The sequence below is a fragment of the Zonotrichia leucophrys genome, chromosome 9 (assembly GCF_028769735.1).
Source record: "Zonotrichia leucophrys gambelii isolate GWCS_2022_RI chromosome 9, RI_Zleu_2.0, whole genome shotgun sequence".
NCBI lineage: Eukaryota > Metazoa > Chordata > Aves > Passeriformes > Passerellidae > Zonotrichia > Zonotrichia leucophrys.
Window position 1 is genome coordinate 12750449 of NC_088179.1, and position 23781 is coordinate 12774229.

General features: G+C 38.6%; 1 long non-coding RNA gene across 1 annotated transcript in view; it reads right to left on the minus strand.

Annotated features, from left to right (window-relative positions):
- Positions 1 to 433: 433 nt before the first annotated feature.
- Positions 434 to 23781, minus strand: part of LOC135451883 (uncharacterized) — a 158918-nt gene continuing 135570 nt past the window's right edge. Inside the window, exons 11-12 of the long non-coding RNA XR_010441453.1 lie at positions 770 to 897; positions 434 to 573 (exon numbers count right to left, since the gene is read on the minus strand). This is a non-coding gene — a long non-coding RNA (uncharacterized LOC135451883). The remainder of the gene's footprint in view (positions 574 to 769; positions 898 to 23781) is intronic.

Below are 23781 nucleotides of genomic sequence, written 5' to 3' on the forward strand. Positions count from 1 at the left end.
TGCATAGCTATTTCTGGTCTAGAAAAGGCATACTTGCAGGGAACATAAGCAAATGAAAATAGCTCTATCATTTTGAACTACAAAATCAGAGTTCTGCTTCATATTGTTTTACTCAAGACTGCATGAAACATTTGCAGTGTCTGAGACTTCCATTGTGCTCTCAAAATCACCTCCCACACTAGAACACCCAATAGCACTGTATGAAATGCCCCTCATGATTTCCTTCTTGGTCTCAACCTGCCCCCCATGATGTCTCTCTTCATGTGCAGCTGTCCACTGCCCTCCTACAGCTTCATTTTCCATAAATGTGGCCAAATAGAAGAAAGCACACAGTCACTGAAATATTCACTCTGGCAACACAACAGACCACCCCAGTTAATATTTACATTATGGAACAGTAAAATTTATCTTATCTTTGGGCACATCATCCCTGGTAGCAGACTGCTTCTCTCATCTCTTCTGGTCCTCAGAAAAGGCCATCCATGTGAATGAGGGTGCTCTCCAAGCAGCAGCCTGTTCCCACAGCTCTGGCTGAGATGGCATTTGGCTCATCACTCGTAGGTGACTCAGGATCTAGAAGGAAGGTCATGCTGTTCAGATTAAAGGCTTTGGTTTAATAAAACAGCACTCACAGTTTCCTTGTTGAAACCCAGAGCTGTGGCAGATGATCATTTCCAGGTTTACAGGTAGGGCTGCAGCTATTGATGCACCTATTCCTGTTACCTAGACCTCTTCCCAATCTTTACAATGAATTCTTTTCAAGTCTTACATCAGCAGGCTCCAATCACACAGTGCACCAGAAGATTTAAGATCAGGTGGCCTTTTGGTCAGTGGTCCATCCCTCAATCCTCTCACACAAGGAACCTGAGCAGCTCAGTTGGCAAAGTTTTATTTTACCTGTAAGTGTTGGAAGGAAAATGTTAATACAGAAATCAAGGCAACTAAGGGGGAAAACGCAGAAATAATTTTATATTTTAGTATGATATTTGATAACTTGATAGAAATTGATAAAGTGATATTAATAAATTGACATTTTAGTATGCAGGAAAACTAGAAAAAAAAAACAACCAAAAAATAGAGAGATTTAATGATCTTGTTTCTTTGTAAATAAATAGCAGGAGTGGCAAGGCAGATGGATTTTTCAGTTTCCTAAATTTTCCTACCTCTTAACTCTGCAGTACAGCAAGGGGCATATTCTCCTTTTGAAGCCCGGACCTAGCATTAACATTTATGGGAGCTATACACACATCAAAAGAAAAACCTACATTAAGCAATTTATAATCTGAATATTTTTTTCTCTGACCAGTGCAATTGCAGGACTTATCTAAAGGAAATTGCAATAATTTCTCATGTTATTTCTGCTGCTGAGTACCTATAGGGGGGGGAAAGAGAGGAGCTAGAGAGCAAGTATGAGAAAGAGAGAGAGAGAGAGAGAGAGGGGGGCAGAATGAGAGTGAGAAGGAGGAGAGGCAAATGAAGAAACACAGCCCTGACATTTTAAAACTATTTAGAACAGTTTCTATTCTTCTTGGTATGTTTTCCTTAGCCTTTGAGGGACCCCAAGCATATTTGCATATATTTAGAATTGTGTGTACATGTGTTTCCCTTCCATACAAGACCTTTTCATTTTTTTCCCCATTTAAGGAATGTGTACATGGCACAAGTTCACAATGTTTAAACCCTTTGTACATAATGCCATGAAGCACTGGTACTCCCATTTTTTCAGTGTCTTCTGATACAACAAATTGATGAGTGTTCCTATCACTATTTTGTGATTAAATCCCCTTGATCCATACATGCACGAAAAGATTCCTTAGTCATACTTTCCTATTCAAGAGGGCTAAATAAAGGAGTCCCCTATTCTGATCCATTCTATGCCTTTCTTAGTGAAATAACCACTTCCTTTTCCTTGCTTCTTCCTTGGTTATTTTTAACAGATTTTGCCATATTCTTTTTATCTGATGTATAAATTTAAATTCAGCAATAAAAGTAAACTTCAGCTCTTCCTTTAGAAGAGTAAGGTGTTTCTGTCACCATTTAACAACTTTTACAATAAATTCATATTAAATTTGTGCTTGGCCATAGGGCAAAAAATCCCTGGTGAGAATCTTTTCATCTCATTTTTGGATTAACAGGTGAGATTAACAGAGATGCTTCAAGAAAACATTCTGGGATTCACAAATAAACACTTTCCAATGATACCACATTGCTGCTATTAAAGAAAAGACTTGCAAACCTGAGACATGATTATATGTGAGTTTTCAGTACTGCAAGGGACCTTGGTTGTCTTCTCTGTAAACCACATCTAACCACCCACACTCAGACCACCAGCTGGTATGCATTTCCAGTGCTAAACCCCACAATTCTCCATTCCATTTCTCACTATATTGTTTAGTCCCTCAAGAGGGGCTTTATTTCATGAGCTGTAGAGTAAATCAACCCCAAGAAAGCATTGGAATGCTGTGGCTGGGGTGATGTGGTTCCTGATTTAACAACTCTGGGATACCTCCACATTCTCCTGCAACATGGCCATAGACTCAAGAAAGAGATCTTTCCTATAAAATATCTTACCTGTTACCACCTATTTTTAGAAAAATGAGACCTGATGCATGGTCATTTGAACATTCTTGCACTGCAGATGTTTTCTATACCTGTTTCTGGCTGTGAAATATTATTTTTCCATCAAGCAGAAAATGAAAGCTGGCCAAAGTATGGCAAATGAGGTGTTTCCTCAAAATGTGACTGATGTTCACATGAGATTTGCTGCTCTCTTAAGAAATAGTGACAAAATATTAACCAGGCTGTCAGACAGAGATACAGGGATATGCTTGCACTACCAAACCACTACACAAAAATATGAAGATTTCCTTGTCAAAACTTTGCAAAGCCAAGATAAGTTAATATATACAAGCCAATTAATAAAACAAAATTACAAAAGTAGTAGTTGGCATATTAGTTGCTATTTGGGTGCTAGTGATCAGATTCTATGAAATAAAAAAGAATTTTACATGTAAGTTAAAACATTTATTACAGGTGCTTAATCATGAAATCCGCTTAATCGGGACATTTCCCAGGGAACCAAATTAAGCCTAATGATACTTAATGGCAAGGACTGCTGCTTAATTGGGGTGGTAATTCCAGTTAATTGGGATTCCTGCAGGTGAGTAAATGGTACTCAAATAGAGATACTGTATCTGGCCTTCATGATGTTCCAGTATTGGTGGTGCTTTGTCTTCCCTCAAACAGCCTCTCCAGCCACTGGATCAGCCAAGCAAAATTACTTATGTGCTTCCATTTTGGTCCTTTCAAACATTGCTTAAAGTTACAATCTCTCTCTCTGTCTGGAAATACAAGAGGACTGCTCTGAAGTCCAGCAAATCTGAATGTGTATTTCTTTGAATTTCACCAGGATTTTGTAAAGGTCACACTCAACCTTTTGCCTGACCAAGGAGAAGATTTTTTAAAAATCTTCAGACATCATGGAGATGTCCCAAAGATATTTGAAAACTGTTGGTCACAACTTCCACTGCAGAACAGCACGTCCTAATTAGAAAGGTTTCTGCACTGGCTTATGAGAATAAATATTTTACTACCAAAAAAAAACCCCTAATATACATCCTTTCTTCAATACTAAGAAAGAGAAAGACATACCCTGTAATGGCACACTGCTCAAGGTTTTAGTTCAGTCCTTCACACACACACACACACACACACACAGAGCCACATGCTAAAATACTTGGATTTTTTTTTTCCCATTATTAAAATATGTTTAAATATTATTCAGGCTTTTACACAACACCAGAGACTCTGAAAACGAAAACTGCTAATGGCATTCAGCTTATTAGAAAGATCTGTTTTCATCATCACTTCTTGAGGTGCTGTGCTCTCGGGAGGATGCAGCGCTCAGCGCTCTGTGCTGTCGGTGGCTGGGTTGGAGACAGGCAAGCTGCCAGCTCTGGGGAGACAGAGCTGGAGCTGCAGTGCCTGCAGCTACCTGGGGACAGCCACTACTCTCTGTAGGTCTTTACAAGCACAGCAGAGTGGCCTGACTCCAGAGCTACTGCGTCTCACAAATCCACCATAGGCTTCGCAGCTCCTGGGCTGTCTTGGGAGCTTTGGGCAGAGAGGAAATCTTGTTTGCTCTAGTTCCTGCAAAACCCAGGCTGGCACTGAGCCCGTGTTCCCCAGTGTGCAGGCAAGGCTGCCCAGCCCTGCCCAGCCCAGGGCTGCTGGCTGGAAGGAGAAGATCAACTGAGAAAGGTGGTTGCAAGACCCAGGCAGCTGGAAAAGAGCATCCCCAGGTGAGTTCAGTCTTCACTGGAGCCAGGAGATCCCCAGACAACAGACTTTGGCTTTTCAGAGTGACACATTCCCCTTTATGAGTGTGAGGGGGACTGCTGCAGCTCCAGCAGTGCTGACAAGCAGGAAGAACAAGCTGTTACCATGAGCAGGGACCCCACAGCCCCCATTTCATACAAAAATCAGGATTGCACCTCTGTCAGAATCAGCAGCTCCTGACTTCTGGCTCCTGCTGAGATCAAAACCATACCTGATTTTTCCCCCTCCACTTCAAGCAGTGGTTCATTTTCTCAAAACCTTTCACAACAGAGGTGCTCTGAACAAAAAAGGAAACATTCTGAAAATACTTGGCAGAGCTGGTTTTTCTATTAGCACAGTGTACCCAGCCCCAAGGATTGGTACATTCCACTGCTCCCGTGGGTGAATACCAGCAGTAGCTCCATTTTGTACAGCTAGGGAGTAGTACCTCTGCACATATTTCCCTGAGCCTCTGTGAACCTCCTGAGTCCCAAACCAACACACAATACCTGATTTTGATTTATCTTTACAGTGGAGCGCTTCAGAATGAGAAGTCAAGTCTCAGAGAGAAATACTATCCAATAAAAGCACCAAAGTCAGGTTTTAGGAGTGCTGTGCTTTGTGTTCTCAGACATCTATAAGCTGCAGATATATTTGAAGTTCTAGCAATCAGCACTTGCAAAAGGAAAACAAGAATGATAACTTCAGAACTAAAACAATTTGATCTTTGTTGTGGAGCTGTTTAAATGCTGTAGTTAAAACACAGTGAAATTCTCAGGTGAAGTATGACTAAAGATTTCACTTCAGTTTTTCTCCCTCACATCTCTTTCATGTCACTCCAGATAAACTAAAATGACAGGACCATGAAATGATTGGGTCACAATTAGGAAGAATGTCTGTTGATCTACTGCTAAAAGGCCTTTCTTCAGTACAACACATAAAATCTGTACTGTAACAATTAACTTCTTTCTTAATTTATACCTAGTCATGTGTACTGCATCAAATGAGTAGGAGCACAGTTATGAAATAGAGAATACACTCAGGGAAAGCTAAATGGAAGCCATTTTTCATGCTGATCTCATGCTTGAATTTACAGATTCTTCACAAAGCTTATCATAAAATATTCACAGAACTACAAGAATATCAGTGTTAGTGAATTATTCAGTCAAACGTTAACTTGAAGTAGCAGCTTTCTCTCTTCTTCAGAGCATCCAGGCACAGAAAATGAGTCACTGTGTAAAGCAAAGATCCATCTCACACATGGGACTACCTTTGATGCAGGATTTGACCAACAATATTGCCCTACCTTTTCTCTGCACTGGCAGAAATCAGAGGATTGCTGCCAAGGTTCCCATCAGAGGCAGAATAGCAGCAGCAGAGATAACATCAATACACAGCTAAAACAGTGGAAACAGAATGATTTTTCTGTTTGAAATTCCTGATCAAAATTTTAAACTGTTTTCTACTGGTTCCTGTATGGTGCCAGTTCCAAGCCAAAGATAATCAGGATTACTTAGCCTCAAAAAATGCTACTCTAGCAACTAGAACTTGCATAGATTGCCAGAACCCATCAGGAATTAGCTGAGGGATTTTAATGGACTCTACAGCAATTTTCACTGTTTCAGGGAAGAAATGATATGAGTTTAAATAAGTAAAATGTAAATTATTAATCATCATCATCATGAAAAACATGGAAGTGTCAGAAAAAAATTCTGTAACTGAAGATTAATGAGGACAACAAAAGAAAAAGGAGAAAAAAGAAAATAAACAATTATTAGAAAAGTCAAGATTGTTAGTATTAGAAATTAGCTATTGCAATGAAATACCAGGGCTCAAAAATGATTGAGTCAGCAGGTGATCAAAACCATAAATGAATATTAAAATAATGAAGGACAATAAGTCAAGGTGAACTAACTGAAAATCAAGCCAGAATGATTTTAAGGCATCAGTAATGAAGAAAAGGGGACAGCTCCTCAGCAGGTAGAAGCCCACCAGAGCTATGCTGATTTAGAGCAGATACAGTGGTGTCTGTGGGCTGCCAGAGAATAGGAAAAACCTCACCTCTCACTCCTGGATCTGAAATGGAAGATAGAAAAGTGGCAGCCACCCAGATGAATTTCTGCCAGGAGTACAGCATGCTAAAACTTTTCAGTTTGTAATTTATTCACTCAGAAAAGCAGTCAGGTCTGCCATACCTATCTGCCAACTTGGACCTCATTCACCAGGCAGCACTGGTCAGAAAAATTAAATCCAGGACCCATGCAATTCTGAACCCATGCAATTTTATTTCTATGTTTCTGAAAGCATTATTGAGTTTTTCATACAAAGTATTTTAAACTGACAAAAATTAATATCAGAAAGATGTTAAAAATCCATTTCAGGTTGAAAAATGTTTCACTAGAGCTAAAATAATTTGGGGGAGTTCATTTTGTTCAGAAAATTGAAAATCCATTCTTTTCACAGCTCTGTAGCTTAGACCATTTATGGAGACTCATATTTGCTCTGATCTCAGAAGCATCTAAAATACAATCAAAACCTATATATTTCCAGTGTGTACAAATGATTATCCTTTAAACAATGCAATATGCATAAATGGAAAATCCTACTCCAACACAGACATTTATTTTAGGAACACGACTTCTTAAATAAATGAAAGATTTTGTGCTGTGAACCATGAATAAACTTAGCATAAGATCCCTCTACATATGGAGATACTTAGCAAAGTAGACAAAATTATTACTGAAAAGTATTTTGCAAATTAGAAAGCACAAAATTTACATGATATCCCTTATGAATTTATTTGAATTTTTGAATTTATTACTCACATCATACCACATAATAATTCAGTTAAGGAATGTCTTTTCTAATTGGCAACACTACCAGAGTGGCAGACTTAATTTCATTTAAAGGCTTCAAAGATACAGGGAATTAAAGCTGGGCATGTCTTTCCATAGGTGCTTACCTAAAGATTTTGACAAGCTTCTCCAAAACACAGTAATAAACTAATTATCTAATACTAATACAGGGCAAGCATAAGACTCTAAACTCTTGTTCCCTTAGAGTCCCAAGCAAAAAGCTGAGCAAGAGACCCATCTGGCCACAAAAAGGGGTTTTAGACAGTAAAGAAATGGTGTGAGAATAAAAATAGTGACACTAGCTACCCTGAGAGGAAGAGGGGCAGCAGCACACAGTGAGACAATCATTCTTTTGTGTTCTACACAGAATTTCTTTCTCTTCTCAAGCTCCCTGGTGAGCGTTGTGAGCAATACCACGGACACCCAGAGCTGCAGGTCCATTTGAAACCTGGTGTGACTCACTAGAGAACTTTCCTCTGGTCCCTGACAGCAAGAATCAAGCTCTTCCATCACTCACATGACCTAAGTCCTCAGCTACCACCTGACACACTCACTATCAATTTTGCCAGCTCCTTGGCAAAGGTATGCCAGGTTGTTCCACCAGCCACTGCAATATCCCAGCTCAAACTTTGCCTTGACTCTGTCCCAGCCCCAGGGAAAAGTGTCCCAACAGAGAGGCTAAAGCAGGGAATCAACAAACCTAGACTTTCTTCTCACTTCTAACTACTTTACTATGTGTTCCTGTACTTTCAACACTGGCATGCTTCGTTTTTCAAAAGAAAATTCATTAAATGCTTATAAAGAATTCTAGGATTCTCTGAGAGAAATCGTTACCAACATTCAATATTATTAGAAATAGCATGTAGAATAAGCTAAAGCAATCTATCTCAATTTAAGTCAATATACACATTTTTGTATCATCTCCCCAGCATAATCTCCCTGCTAACTGCTGGTAAATGACTGCTTTCTGAGACTGGTTTAAAAAATTGTTCACACAATCAGAACTGCATCATGTGCATTTTAAACAAGACTAGAGCCAGAAGCAAACTCCAATTCCACCCTCCCCTGCCTCACCCAGTGAAGTCCACAGTAATGTACATTTTCAATTACTCTCCATTCAAAATTCAACAATTCAACAAACTGTCATATTAGAAACAATTGTAGCTCGTTGGCAAAACCTAACACTATTATTACACAGAAACTGTCAGCACAAAAATAGTGTCATTTCTCATTGAAAGAAACGTTCTTGTAGAGGTCCATCCAGCAGCAATGGATGGTACAATTTAGGCTATATGGTTTCTAAGCAGAGTAGGGTCATTTAAATATCATTTTCAAGCAATCACTATCTCTGTCTCAGAAAATATAGTACTATCCAATATCTAATTATTATTCTGAAACATTCCACACACTGTATCTTGGAACAACATGAAAACTAACTTCTTTTCTATTCAAACATTGCATAGTTTAATGTTATGATAAATCAGACTGAACCGGAATTAATAACTACCAGGTGCAGAATATTATTATCCTAATTCATAACGCACAATTCACATTTTCCAGTATGATGAATTATCTTGCTAATGAGGGCTGCAATATAATAGAGTAGCTAATAGACAGATTCTTTATAGTCATGCAATATAAGTTACTTCCCACTCAGTTACTTAGTTTAATCAGGTAAAGTATTATTGTATTAAATTTCCAAGTTCCCGGGGGAGATTGTGTCTCTTTTGATGGAAAGCAAGGTTACTTTGGAATAACAGATCATCTTCATCAACTGAGGACATCATCTAAATTGTCTCATGGCTTCTACAAGTTTGGGAACACAACAAGCAATTACTAACAGCCAGCTGATGGGTAGTAACTTGCAGAAACACTGCCTGCACAGTTACTGCTTCTAACTCCACAGTTAAAAAATGTATTTTGAGATTATTTCTTAAAAAGAAGGGTAAATTGTCTCTGGTATATTCCATCCATAAGCAGAGAAGGGCTGATCCCCCATTTCTTCTTTACATGGCTGTACTGTGTATTCATTTTATTCAAAATGGGAACAAGACAGGGGGAAGTTTGGCCAGAATCTCAGAAAGATGCATTCCCTGTCTTAGGCCTTGGGAAAGGCCAAATCACCATGCTGGGAATGGGACAAAATACCACACAATTTAGCATAGTATCATATATGATCAAAACAAAAATTCTGCCTCAGGATTGTGTGCAAAATTTGCAACTGGATGTGATGGCACTACTCAATATGTGATGGACATCATGTGATATCACAAATTTGCACATGGAAGAACTACTAGAATTAATGAAACCCAATTTGATAATAGCCAGAGTGCACTGTTGTACACATCACAGCACCATTCTCTTCCTAAATCAGAGAGACTTGATTGTATTTTTCAATTTCCTTGAGCCCCAAGCTGCAAGCTACACTGCTGTCCGCTGAAAGACAGTTACTGAAATGTTTCCAGCAACCCTAACAAATGAAAACCACAATACTCTGCACAGCTCTTTTCTGCTAATGCAGTCCCAGTCACATCTGGTGCTCCTTTTATCCTAAAACAAAGATAAATTCATATGTGAGAACAAAGAGATATCCATGTCATTTGGTGTTATTTTACAAAAGAGAAAAAAAAAAGAAAAAAACCAGCAAAACCTTTCTGGTTTTCCCATGTCAGCAATCAGAGCTTTAAATCCATGAAAGGAGATTTGCATTCATTATTTAACTACAAGGCAAGACAATATTTTTAAAAAGCATCCAAGATTGACTAAACTTCCCCTTGGGTCTCCTTTCAGACATATCTTCTGCAACCCCTCACACTACAAACATTGCCCTAGAAAAATGCATCTGCCAGGTTTTAAGACCTCTGCACTGCACCTTATTAGCATATTATTTTCCTAGCCCACCCCCAATCAATAATACTTACCTTTCTCTTACAGCATTTGATAGTTCTTAATCCATCCTACAGTATCTCACTCAGCCTGCAGCCCTGGATGTGTCCTCATTTCAGAGTTTGTCATCCCTGAACATACCTCAGATAATTGTTTGATTCTCTTCCTAAATCCACCTGCAATTTTGGATACTTGCATTACAAAAAAATCAGAAAAATAGGAATTTCTTTAGCTTCAAAACTGCTGTTAATAATTACTACCATGGAAAATGTTATTTAGTGACTTAGGGCCCGATCCTGGTCCCACTGAAGTCAATTGCAGAACTCCCATCACCTTCAGAGAAAGTAGGATCAGGTTTTAACTTCCAAAGGCTTAAGTATTTAAATTAGTAGAGTTGAAACAGACTTTAGAGCATATTTTTCCTTTGCTCAGGAATCCTATAAGAAATCAGTACGTTCACATGTTGAACTCCAATGCTGAGACATTTGACATTGGGTGAATGCTGTAGCTTATTTTATTTCTGCACTCTGGTGTGTGTGAGTGCAGCTGCTGCAGAGAGTGCTGAAAATAAAACTGCTGCAAGCAACTCCTGATGCACAGTTTGGTACTGGGCAGAGTCTCATCAACACTGCAAGACAACCTGAGTAATCTAAGAATGAAGGAGGAAATGGGGTGGTGAGGCTGAAATTTCTTGGCATTACATGAGTCTGGAGCAAAACTCTAAATCTCTTCTTAAACTTTTGCTTATTCTGTAGGAGCCATCACAAGCAAGGCAATACTATAAAAATGTATTTACTCCCTCACCAAATGAAGAGGGAAATGCTTCATATACAAACATTCAGGGCATATTATAATTGGCCTTTGCACCATGAAAATTTGTGTTCTGTTCTGGAAAATCATTACTCACAGGCTTGTTCAACTGTGTGCACCTCTGTGCCCCACTGAATTCAAATGTGAAGTTAGGTATATGTATAATTATGTTTGGGATTATCACTTTGACTTTAAGCTCCCTGGGCCAGGCTGTGTTTACATCTTTATCCTTTACAAAGCAGAGTTTGTAGTAGCAAGTAATGCTGTGATAGTTTTGTGCTGAATTATACAGCTCAGGATAGGGAAAAATCACAGAATCACAAATTCTGAGTTGGAAGGGACCACAAGCATCATCAAGTCCAGCTCCTGTCCCTGCTCAGCACCATCCCCAAGGGTCACACCATGTGCCTGAGAGCATTGCCCAAACTCTTCTGGAGCCCTGCCAGGCTGGGGCTGTGACCCCTTCCCTGGGCAGCCTGTTCCAGCCCAAGCACCCTCTGGGGGCAGAACCTTTACCTAATATCCAACCTAAACCTCTCCTGACACAGCTTCAGGCCACTCCCTCAGGTGCTGTCACTGTCAGCACAGGGAGGAGATCAGGGCCTGCCCCTCCTCTTCCCCTCAGGAGGAAGCTGTGGCTGCAGAGGCTGAGCAGGCCCAGTGCCCTCAGCTGCTCCTCACACAGTTTCCCCTCAAGCTCCTTCACCATTCACAGCCCTCCTTTGGATGCTCTCTAATGGTTTGGTGTCTTTCTTACATTGTGGTGCCCAAACCTGCCCCAGCACTCGAGGTGAGGCTGCCCCAGGTCAGAGCAGAGCAGGACAATCCCCTCCCTTGCCCAGCTGGCCATGCTGTGCCTCACACATCCCAATAAAGAGCATGGATTCTGTTCACATATCGTTGTTGTGTTTATTTTTAAACTATAAGGACCTTCCACACTAAGTTGCTCAAATGCTTACAGTTGTCCCTGGATGAAACATGTGTTCACTTACAGATCACTTAACAGATCTATTTCATATGGTTTGGATTATATCTGGTGGCTGCACATTTAGATTCCAATTTGGCAATCAGATTCACATGTGCTGACATGTAAATTTACACAGGCTTAAGCCAGAATCTCCTTTTTTGGCAAAACTCAACATCTGATCCCCTTTCCCACAAACACCAATACAACTAAAACTCCCCTGAGCAGAGTGGAAACTACCTAAGCCTTATCTCACTTAGTGATAGCTATCAGCATTACAAAATGTTGGAGGGTATATGTACCATCAGCATTCTGTTTCAAATCCAGAATTCATTTTTCTACCTTGTCATCCCCATTCACCAGATTGTGCGTCATACTGCAGGGCACTCACAGGCTGCACAATCCCCTGGATGAAACCCAAGGCATCTCCTGCGCACTTACTGCTAAAGGGCATTCAGCCCATGGGACCTGGAGAGACAGGCAGTCTAAATGACATCCCCAGCACTTGTGATGAACATTGGGGCCTTACCTGTCTCACTCTACAGATCAGATTTTACTTTCAGAGCTCACCAGAACACTTAGGCATTCATTTTTAGTTCCCTAACACAGTTCCCTATAGTCCCTATATATATAAATATGTATATATCACAGTTCCATATCATATTCCTCTATACCAGGACTTGTATTGATGTTTCCTCCAAATATGGGGACTGATCAGAGGGTACACAAAGAGGAGCCTAAACATTCAGTCTTATAGGTATTATTTCTTTCATACTTCAATTTCAAGTTGCTCTGCAAAGACATAACTAAAAACTGGTGAAAATGTTCACGAGCACTACGTTATTTTGTGCTAAACTGAACACAGCTTTGTCCTAAATTTCTGGGGTTTCTTATGGGTTAGCATCAACTGTTAACACAAGTACCATTGCAGCCTTTCAACTAGCAGTGTAAACATTTGATTGATGATGTCCCTTAAACCAGCAGTCCTCATACCATGATACCTATGAGGAAATTAATGATATCTGAATCAGAACATCCTTTTCACTCACTACCCTCAATCTTTGTGGCAATTTGCAAAGCCCTATTTGTCTTTTTGCTCAGTTTCACTAATCCAAGATGAAGATCTTAAAATCTCCCAAGAGGCCTTTAATTAATGACTGACATGAATACACAAACACTCTCACTCAGACTGACACTGGAAGTTAACAAATATATCTGCAGTCCCTCAGGATTTATTGACTGTCTTTTCTTTAGTTGCAGCTTGCTGAGCTGCTGCTTATTTGCCCTCTAAACATTTTGGTTCAAATGTGGCCAGAATGCCTCCTCCTTCTTCAAACATTGACATAACTTAATGAAAGAAAACAGGTTTTATGTCACTTGTCTTCTGTTCTACTTTGTAAAGAAGCACATCAAGTACATCCACAGTAAGGACATGCACTCTCCAGTATGTTTACAACTCAAGCTTCAGCTCTTAAAATGCTTTCTCAGGAAAACCCTTCTTTCTTTCTATCCCTTTTCCAAGGATATATCATCCCAGACATGGAAAGACAGGCCAATGACTCATACAAAAATGGAAAGATAATTTGTGTATTTCCCACTGATTCATAGATGTCGATGCAGTGTGCACAGCCACTCTGCTGCAGCATTACACATGCACATGATGACTTTCTTGACATCTGCATTAGTTGAGTTAACAGAGATGTCAGAGAAATGCATTCTTGTAGAGTGCTGTTGACAGGATCAGAATGTCATTGCTAATGCTTCTCCTTCCTTCCCACAGCTCAGCAAAGCTGTTTGTGTTTATAACAAAAAAAAAATCTATTTATAAGAGATCTATAATCCCTCTTTCTTTACAGAAGCTCACATCAGTAAGCAAGGAAATGAATATTTTAATAGGCTGTAGTTGGTGCTTGGAACATGCTACTTCTTTGCAGGGATCCCACTCAGGAGTGGAAATTACAGCCTTCTGCCCCTGGCAGGCTCACCCCAGAACTGCTCTGTGCACTCAGGGGACAGATCCCTGCTATGATGGCCAAGAAAGGGACCAAACCATGTAATACTCACTCCACTGCTATCACAATTTAGCACGCATCAAATGGAAAAGTGGTCTTATAAAGCAGCAGCAAGATCGTCAAATCTTTATCTCCTTATTCAGCATGACCTGAAGAAGCAAAGGGCATGAAGTAAAGGAGGAATATCTAAAGCAGCGTGGGATCTGCCATGAAATATAAGCAAAATACTTTTACAATAAGTAACACTAAGTGATTAAGCTGGCCAAGTGAGGTAAAGAAAGGCTCCAAGATACTGAAAACCTCAGTTTCATCCTGTGGGATATGTAACCCAGCACTTCAGCTTTATGAGTACCACATCAGCCTGGGCCTCTTCAGCTCAGCAGCAGGAAACTAATTTCACAGAAAGAATGTTTCATTTCTCAGAAACTGTTCATGGGGAAATGATTACTTGCAAAAGTTAAAAAAAAAAAAAAAGGTGTGGGTGTTCTTTTAAAACAAAATCCCAAAAAGCGAAAAAAAAAGCCAAAAAAACCCCAACAACAAAACACACACACACACACAAAAAGAAGTGAAAAACCTGTAATTACTTCATAGCAGCTAGTATAAGTAACAATACTGAACAAATTGCAGTGATTACAAAATCCTCTATAAATATGGGTAGCACTATTCTTGACAATAATTAGTGTACAGCATCTTCTCAATAGTATCATGATTAATATTTATTCTGATGTCGTTTTTGTTCTGGGAGCTAGGAGGGGAGAAAGGGAAGGGAGACAGCATTCTAAGAGAGCTGAGTATGTTTGAGAAGCAGAACCAAAAGAAAAAAATCTGCTTTATTTTTCTGCTTACTGTCATTTCCCCTCCCCTCAAAAAGGCAATGCAAATGGTGCTTTACTGGTTTTAAAAGTAAAGACAGAAATTATGTGGAGTTGGGACTGCTGAATTATTCATGAGTTCTGATTGAATGGGATCATTATCTCTGGCCTTACAAGCTAATAAATACTGTCTAATGCCTGGGTACTGTTTTGATCTAATAGTGTCAGAGGAAAAAAAAAAAAAAAAAGACAAAAAAAAAAGACTTCTTTTTTGCAAGCTAGAGCCTAAATTAGGGAGGAGCTCCCTGATGAGCTCATTGCAGGAAAACCATGGGGTTTTTTCCCTTCCATTGACTACAAGGTTCACTTTGCAGTTCTCAGTCTCATTTGCTGCAAAGGCATTTTAACTTGGGCATGAGGTTAAGATGTTGCTCAGTGGTATCTACACAATTACTCATAAATTTTTATTCCTTTCTTATCCTCAATAGTCTTATCCTTCCTCCTCCCCTCCCCCATCCCAAGGTTTTCCAGTCTCTTGCACCTTGCAGTAGAAAATACCCAAAAACCAGAGTACTTTCAGAGGCAGACAGAGCACAGGAAATGATTATACTATCTAATCATCTGCCTGTCAGCAGTCAAATAATCTTAAATTGCATTGTTCTGTGATTTATTTCAGGATTGATTGTCCTGAGTCTATTCTCACTTGATTTAATATCATAAACTAAACATTTTGTATGGAACCTGAATTAAGGTTCTGCTCAGAGAGCCATCAAAAAAGAAGAGGAATTTGTTAGAGTACAATACAAAACAATATTTGTTGATAATATTTGAAACAACAATAAAAAAAAATAATGGTTCAAAACCCATGTAAATTAAAATTAAAGCCAAGGTATTTCATTGGATATTTTTCCATATGCTTTCTTGAGGATTACTTTTAGAACAAGACTTGTTTCAATAAGAGGAAATAATTAGGATATTATTACAAGTTTAAAAACCCCTCATAATTAGATAGGGATTAGTAACTTCGTTTTCATATGATTAACACAATAAAACCCATTTTTCCCCAAAGTAATCTGAGGCCTATTAAGCAACATGAGATCATATATCAAGGGGCCTTTTAGTAATTCAGCAGTTTGTAACATTTACGCAGACTGAGAGTCTTCCACAAAACAGCTGGCATCTTTCTATCAAAAAAACATGGTTTTGGGCACATTTATTTCAAGGTCTAACACAGTCCTTGGAATCATAATATTTAATTAAGGATTTTTTTTAACACCAGTTAGAAATGTGTGAACAGCTAGGAGGAAAGTGTGAACAGTTTCTCAAATTGTGTATAAGCAATGGAGCTCTCTGCTCCTCTTAGTCTAGCATGGAAGGACCCACCTGGTACATCTGGATTTTAAGGAATAACTCCTAATAATTGGCACATTTAAGTTTAAAAATGCCTAGGTTTTATGGTATTTTTTTAGTCTAATAATGTTAAATGCTTAGCTCCACTATGATAACTAGGCTAAATATGAAGCAAATTATTGACACATTTGCCATTTGCGCACACAGCTCATAAACAGTAAGTAATAAAGAACAGATGTGGCATAAATTTAGGTTTGTGGGTCTATTCAGTGGAATAATTCTCCAAACATTACCTTTTGAGTCTGTCTTTTTGGTGCTTTTATCATCAGCAAAAATACAGAACTGCTCCTTTTGTTGTTATTAAGTAGGAACATGTTCACCCGTCCTGGCTTTTCCACATTTTCTGCATATGATGCCAGTCCCTGCAGCCAATGAGACCTTCAGACAGTGGCCATTATCTATCACATTCCTGGACCAAAATAACAAATAATATGCCTGGAGGTGCTGCATTTTGTGACTGCTAGTTTCCCCGCATGGCATATGCCTAGATAGACTCAGATGAGAGGTGATTGCACAAAACTGTGATTGTGAGATGACTTAGCAGAACCCGTGATGATGTCCTAATGGCCTCCTGCAGAGGGGAACAGGGGTAATTGTTTGTCAGGGGAAGGAACACATCTGAAAGGAGGCATCCTCTGCAAACCAGGCAGCCATGTGGAAAAAAGAGAGGAAGAATCACAGTGCGGCAAGGCTGCACTCAAGGCTAATAAAATGAATAACAAAGAGGTGAAAAATGAAACAAAATTACCAGGTTAAAAAAACCTGTTAATGGTGGGCTGTGGGTTAAAAAATAAACAAGTCACCTCCAGACAACACGGTTCTTTTAAAATTATTAAGTTAAATTCTGTGACTCCCAGCAAGGAAAGTTAGTGCAGCAAATCCAGGGAGTGCAAATGCATTTCCCATCAAAAATGGGCACAGAGAGACCCCTCCTTCCTGTATGTCCTCACCTGTAACAAGGTGGCTTGATAATCACCAACCATTTGCTGCATTGTTTTCTTTTTCCAGCTCTTTAATCTTCCATTTAAAATATTTGATTTTCCTGTGATCACAGCTTAGAAAACTGATATCATCCCAAGATCTTATCTAGAGCAAAGCAATTGGAATTGAGAAATTAGAAACCATCAATGTCAACCCAGGCAATTAGGGCATCAGTGGCATCAGAGGGAACTTGCCTTTAATGTCAGCTGGGGCAGAAACAGGCCCTTAGAGTATATTAAGGACCTTATTTTATACTCTTCAGCATCTTCTATTTGATCAAAAATAAACTGGAGCAAATAAGCTAATTAATCACACACAGAACAAATTCCCATGTCTTTCCACCCTACCTCCTAATTATTTATTTTCTAACTATAGAGTAACAAACTTAAAAATTTGAACAGAAATAATATTAGCTACAAATCAATCAACTGATTATAGCTTCACTCTCCTTTAGGTAAGAGCCATGATTTTTAAAATTTCATACAATCACATGTGCTCATATTCCACTTGTTACACCTTACATCTGGTGTAACATCTGGTGAAGAGCCACTCAAACCATGACTTAGGTGGGGTAATCCTTGACTGTCCTGTGCTCATTCAGCTACACCAATGTCAAAAAGCTTGGGTTTTTGGTTTTCTGAAAATAATACTTTCTGAATTCTCTGTAAAAGAAGCAGAGCATTGAAAAATACCTTCAACTCAGAGCTACCTGCAATTGAAATAGCATCCACTGCAAGCAATTAAATAAAATTTGCAAACAGAATTGGACAAATTAAACCTCTTTTTTGCTTTGGTGGTCAACTTAGGCCTAATGAATCTGTAAAAAGAGTTTAAGAAATAAATATTACAGAAATTATATAACAATTTATTCTGCATCAACCTAGAGTTTAACACTTTATTTCATTTTCAAATAACCTATTTTTAAACATTTTTCCCCAATTGGAGGTTGATTTCTAAACAGGAGAGGAGTCCCACAAAAATTTGTTTGGTTTAAAAACATTCAAATGAAACCTTTTAGCATAGTCTAAAAAAAAAAAAAAAATCAATATTCTCATCTTTTCTATTAGTTTTTTTCCTACCAAAATTATCCACTGCAATTCATCAAAACTTTGAATTAACTCTGATTTCTTAAAAATGCTACTTTTTGTAACCTTATTTCCCTAGAACAAATGCTGTCTAGTCGCATTTACAAACATTTTATATAAAGTTTTGAGTTTAAGAATCTCTCTTCAAAAATAAGCCCAAAATATGCTAAAAGCCAAAGTCTAAGACAGGCAAGAACCTGGGAGCCTCAGCTGAGCAACGACTGTCAAGTACTGACCTGTCTGAGCACCAGCTGAGTGTGTAAAGGCCCTTCCACTCACATTGGAGTGTTTCTCCTCAGAGAGAAAAAAAAAGGAGAACAAAACAACCAGACAACAAAAAAACTTGTTTTAGTAGCCGCAATTATTCCACTGTGTGGATAGAGAAAAATAAAGAAGTCATTAATATGGCTATAGGAGGGCTGGTCACAAATTTGTCACAAAACTGTTTTAGTGGGAAATTGAGTTTTCAATGAAACTAAATTATCTTCTTGGGTTAATCATTTATTTACCTGAAAAAAAATATTTTGAATTCCAAAGGAAAATATTGATTTTTTTTCTTGCCCTGAAAAATGGCAAGGGGTGGAGTTTGTTTGCTAAATGATCTGCCCATTTTTCCCTCAACTTCACCAGAACTGCTGAGATGAGCGTTCAGTCTCAAAGGAGATCATGCAGTAGCATAATTGAGAATAAAGATAGGTTACCTGAACAAAGAGAACTCAAATCGAATTAATAACTTCCTAAACAAAAACCCCCAAAAAACAGGTCTACATACCTCCCAAGATGTAACAAATACAATAAACATGAAAATACAGAGAGTGTGGTGTGAGGAGAGACACATGCTGGGTTTTAGATTTCTCTTGTTGGTTCTATTCTCTCTTTCAATGTTCAAGTTCTGAGCAATTATCCTTCTGCTAAACTCAGAGTCCATGGAAATCCATAAATTTTCTATTCTATGCACAATGTGCTACAAATTCTTACACTTATAATATATTCAAATTTTAAATAGCTGGGCAAGGTGATCATTGTAGGTCTCTTCCAACCAAAATATTTTATTCTATACAACTCCTTGAGATAGCAGAAGTCTTTTCTAGTTCTAATACATTGTGTGCTCAATTGAAGCTTGAATCTTTTTATGACACTGGAGAATCATATGAGATTCTTTAAAAAACATTAAAGTGACAGAAAAGATAAAAATCACCATTTCTGTCCTAAAGCTTTTACCACAAGTTTTACCAATAGGGTTTTAAAATACTTTCTTACACTACTTAATTAGTTTTTAAAAATTATTAAAACTGTAATTCTGAGTGAGTTTCCTTCTGTTGTAACACTGGAGATACAGGTAAATGCCAGAATACCAGCATATGCTTTAAAACAGAAGAACATTTAAAAGTTTTAAGCACTGCTTTTATCCTATTAGTTTTGAAAATTATAAAGGTCAACCAAAAAACTAAACTGGCTGCAAAGCAATGCTTTTATAGTGATTCCCAGGCAGCACACATTGTCTTCCTTTCACATTTAAATACTCCTACAGCTACCCTCATCCTGAAGGTAGAGCCCTGAGACTGCATTTGAGTCTGCACACATGCTGGCATTTGGGGAGCTTTTCTACTCAAAACCACATGAGAAGCAATTGTTGGAGCCTCCTCCACCTTCTTCAGAACAGCTTTTTCAACTGTGTTGAACATTTTCTACTAAATAATTGGAATTTGGTTGGAATAAAATAAAAAAATGTCATAGACCAATAATAAGGACAAAAGTCAGGAAACCTTCAGGAAGGGACAAAATGCCCCAATACCTTTGTAATTGAACACTACATATTTTATACTTAATAAAGAAAGGAAAATCTATTGAAAACAATGGAGGAAATTGCTAGATAATTAAATACTGTGAAATCTTATGTATATTTATATTTATCTTCCTTCCCTTTCTCGAACACTTCCGCAGCTGTGTTCCCCCACACAATGATGTCATCAATATACTGCAGATGTTCTGGAGCCTCACCCTTTTCCAGTGCAGTCTGGATCAGTCCATGGCAGATGGTGGGGCTGTGCTTCCACCCCTGGGGCAATTGGTTCCAGGTGTACTGCACTCCCCTCCATGTGAAGGCAAACTGAGGCCTGCATTCTGCTGCCAGAGGAATGGAGAAAAATGCATTGGCTATGTCTATAGTGGCGTACCACCTTGCTGCCTTGGACTCAAGCTCATACTGGAGCTCTAATATGTCTGGCACGGCAGCACTCAGTGGTGGAGTCACTTCATTCAATGCACGATAGTCCACAGTCAATCTCCATTCTCCTTCAGATTTTCGCACAGGCCAGATAGGGCTGTTAAAGGGTGAGTGGGTCTTGCTGACCACCCCTTGGCTCTCCAGCTCTCGGATCAGATAAATCCATAAATAAATAAATATAAATATACATAAGATAAATAATAAATAAATAATAAATAAATAAATAATCTCGGATAAATCTAGGCTGAATGGCTGTCATGGTTTCTTTTCTGTATAAAGTAGAAAAAGCAGTAAGACATAATTAGTGCTGAAATGCAAAATCATACAACTGGCTTACAGTGTCTTGAAAAAAACTGCATCATTATAAAACATGGTGGGAGAGAAAAAGACCCTGTAAAATGTGCTGGAGGTACCAGCCAGGCTGTATGATCACTCATGAAGAAACCTCAACCTACAGAGAGGTAGGAAGAGTTTTGAGACGAATCGCAGCTCTAGGAATTTAATGCAAGTTTTATTCTTGTGGCATTGGACAGGATTTCACTGCTACTTCAAAATATAATTTTTCAACAGGAAATCAAAACAAGACTATTTTGAAAAAGAAGTGCTGTGCTAAATGAAGTCTAATTTCTCTCCTATGTACTTTACTTCAGTGAGTATATTGAAATACTCTGTACTTAGTGTGTGAATAATAATTTGCTGAATTGTGTCCAAGCTGGTTTCTTACCTGAACTATGTCAGATAAAGTAGACGTGGGAAGCCCAAACTCAAGAGCAGCTAATTTTTTTTCATTTTCCTTCCTTAATTTCAGACATCACACCTTGTTCAGTTTACACTCCTGGCAGTCTGCTAAATCATTCTTCTTCAGAACAAAAATAGCATAACAGCATAAATTCCACTTTACACAGAAGTGAGAACAGAAACTATTCAGTTTAGCAGGCACTTCAAGTGAAATATTTCCCCTCCTACCAGGCATTACCTCTCTGTTCCCACTGTATTTTTCTATCTTACTGTATACTCCTCTGGTGGAATCTTGTTGCCTTGCTAGGAAAACATAAAATGAAATTAGCAACTGGCCAACAGTGAATCACAGCTGGTGGTGACTGCAGGCAGCTCTAAAGATGGCACCATTACTTGTCCATGAAAGAGACAGGACACAAGGAAATGGCCTTAAGCCAGGGGAAGTTTGGATTGGATATAAGGAAAAATATCTTAGCAGAAGGGTGAAGGTTTGTTCAAGCTTTGGAGGCTGCCCAGGGATAAGTCACTGAGCCTCCATCCCTGGAGGTGTGTAAAAACCATGTATACAGAGCATTTAGAGTGATGGTTTAGAGGTGGATTTGATGGTGTTGGGTTAATTGTTGTACATGCTGATGTTAAGGGCACTTTCTGACCTAAATAATTCTGATTCTATGAAAAATCAATTGTTTTGTGCTACTCATCTATCTTTTATAAGCTTTCCTAATTTAGTCTTGACCTCAAATAGAATTTTGCATTGTAACACACACTGTATCTTGTTGCTATATTGTGTTGTCGTCTTTAAGTGAATGCTAACCAGCAAACACACGTATTTAAGAGCAAAGGTGGCACTGGTTCCAGAAGGATCCTGCTCCTGAGTGTAACTGTGCTGCAGTGTTGTCATCAAGTTAGTAAGACTTAACCTTTTTTTCCTGTTCTAATAGCTACTAACAAAATATTGGAGAGCTTTTTAAAGGAAAATTAGAGTAAAATTATCAAGATCTGTCTTCTCTGATAGATTACTCTTTTATGCTAGAACTTGTCCATAAAAGTTTCAATTAAAGCTACTCCTTTTCACTTGTAACACTCACTAAGGGGTCAAGAACACTAAATAATCCCTGGTGTCACTGAAAGTGAAAGAGCTCAGGGGCTTCACAGGGGGTTCAAACAGGATGTGCCAACAGCACCTTGTGGGGATCCATCACCTTGTGCAGAATTAGCCATTCTGGATGTTGAGCTGTGTGAGACCCTTCAGGCTCATTCCTGGTACGGATTCCTGAGGCCAGCAGAACTCCAGAAGAGAACATGACACAGCCCCAGCCCAGGTTTAAACTGTTCAGGAGACAGATGTTGGCCATGTGCGGGTCTCTCTGAGCCAATGGATAAGTCATGGCCATACAGAATGGAATTTCACATTGAGAAACCTCTGTGAGGCAGTCAAGCCAACCACCTGAAAGTCCACAGTTTCACTCTCAGTCTGAGAAAGTATCAACGAAACTGGTATTGAAAAAATTCCTTCCATAAATGAGAATTTTGTTGGGAAAAAAATTAAGCATTTTCTAGTTACTTCCACTGTGAACTAGTCTTACTTTCTCTCTGGCTGATATCCCTAAGAAATGGCTTACAAAGGAGAAAAATGTTGATTAGCCATGTTCTACCTCAGTCTGATTTAGCATAACACTGCAGTATTTTCCTGTGTCTTTTATGTTCCCAATCACTTGATTACAGAGTTACATCATTGCTGAACCCTGGGCCATAAAAAATAAAGGAACACAATGACAGTCAGCCAAAACAACACAAACAGCTGCTTGTCTAGACATATTAGTAGTGTCCTGAAACCTTGGCAGCCTGGTGATATAAGCTAAAAAAAATTGCACCACTATTCTTGAAATGTCTTGTTGTAATTATGTAAATCCAAAACTCATTTATTTTCACTGGAAAACATAAAAATACAGGCGAAGGAAATCATGAATCATTTCATCGTTGGCTCCTAACAAACAGTATGATTCAAAGGGAGGTATCTGCAAGCTTTCTACTCTAGTGAAAGTCTCCTGTGACCTGCATATTCTATAATGTGAAGGGACAAATTAATAACACTGTTACAATATAATTGTTTTCTTTCAGTTATATGTGCTTACTTTGCTGTGGCGATTATTTGTTTATAAGCCATTAACTTATTTGTAAAATCTATTTGATGTTCCACCTCTGATTTAATTAGTAGAAGACAGTCCCTTTGCAATTAACAATACAGGTTAACTTTTTATAAAATTCCCAGTGGAATTTGACATTTCATCTCTTAGGGTTTTTTTACATCCACTACTAATTATAAATAGATGGCTTTGTTCAATTAAAACGCGCACATAAACTCCACAAAACATCACCACCAATAACAAAAGGTATCAGTCGTTCTCACATAACCAGGAACTCTAAGTTCCTGAGTTCCTGGTTCCTCAAATTCTGAAGGAATTAAAAACCCAGGTAAATGATTAATAGTCCTTGCCATAAAAGACATTAACATCTGCAGTTAAAACAAGGACATTTTGGAATAACAGGCCAGAATTTTGGGTGCTTCACTTCCCTCCAACTTGCTTTTGTGGCTTTTCAAAGTTACATGGAGTGGTCAGTGATCCAGCCTGCAATTTTTCTGGATTCAGCTGCATTGCATGTTTGAAAAAACTGAGCAC